Here is a 1,122-nt window from a genome sequence, read left to right on the forward strand (position 1 = left end):
GCAGGCGGTGGCACCACTGAACTAAATCCCCAGCCCCCCTTTTCTTAAATATGCGGTGGACAAAGGAAAGTTGAATAGAAGTGTGTACAAGACTGTGTGTGTGTATATATAGTTTTACTTTTTCATACAATAATGTAAAAAGTTTTCTAAGTGTATTTGTGAAGTTCATCTAACTTAAGATTTGTATATAAGGCCACATAGAAATTTTGTCTTTAAAAGAACTGTAAATATTCAACTCTAATGTGAGCTGAAGTATTTGTGGGTTTAAGTAGAGTATCATCTTATTTTAAAAAATAAAGATGGCTAGCTTGAAGAACAGAGGGATTGATGTGAAACAGCAAATTCACGAGTGTTTACTGAACAAGCCCTTCTGCTCTCCTATACACTGTAGTTAAGTTTTCACCATAAGATTTTTTTTTTTAAACCAACATTACAACAGTGCCGCCAGAGTTTGAAAAGCAGGATTCCATGGCAAGCAGTGGCTGACAACTGAGAAAATATCACTGCCTCCCAGGACCCGTTCTCACGCAGTCAACCAAGCCCTGGGCAACCTGGCTGCCTCAAAGCCTTGGCTCTAAGGTGCTCTCCCCTCTCCTCTGCCCAGGCCGCTTCCAGCTTGCCTGGCCTCAGTCTGTTACAACACACTCCATCACCTGGTTCCCAGAACTCAGATTGCGCAGTGGTCTAGTCATCATTGGCCAGGACTCACCGTTACAGCGGCAGGGCCTTCCCTCAACCTCTTCTTAGCCTACCCTCACCTGCTTGTCCCTCACCCCTAATTCTCCCACACCAGGTCCCCTGGCCCCACTTCGCCTGACACGTTTCATAATCCTCTCAGGCTCCAGGCAAGCAACACCGCCCACAATGGCGCCTGATCATATAAGGAAAATACCGCGGGCTCACTGGGGGCTGCACTGGGGACACTGGAGAGCCCTGTCCCCTCCCTACCACACTCGTTCCTCCCCGTTTCCTAACGCCCAAGCCGCCCCAGTTACCCAGAAACCCGCCGGGTCCCCAGCTAAACTACTTCGACTTCCGCCCAACAGTTTGCGCAACCGCAGGATTGAGCAGCCAATCCCCCTCCCGCCCCACCCACTAGACTTCCGGTCCCGCCCCTAGCCC

At 49.4% G+C, this 1,122-nt stretch overlaps 2 non-coding genes across 2 annotated transcripts; both read right to left on the reverse strand.

The window, feature by feature from the left end:
• Positions 1-621: 621 nt before the first annotated feature.
• On the reverse strand, positions 622-701 carry LOC147830089 (small Cajal body-specific RNA 18). Its single transcript, XR_015445028.1, has one exon.
• Positions 702-787: 86 nt separating this feature from the next.
• Positions 788-929, reverse strand: LOC147830090 (small Cajal body-specific RNA 17). Its single transcript, XR_015445035.1, has one exon.
• Between the last annotated feature and the right edge of the window lie 193 nt (positions 930-1,122).

Source organism: Heterocephalus glaber, unplaced genomic scaffold (assembly GCF_053883595.1).
Source record: "Heterocephalus glaber isolate CG9 unplaced genomic scaffold, H.glaber_assembly_v1.0 deba00000331, whole genome shotgun sequence".
Lineage (NCBI taxonomy): Eukaryota > Metazoa > Chordata > Mammalia > Rodentia > Bathyergidae > Heterocephalus > Heterocephalus glaber.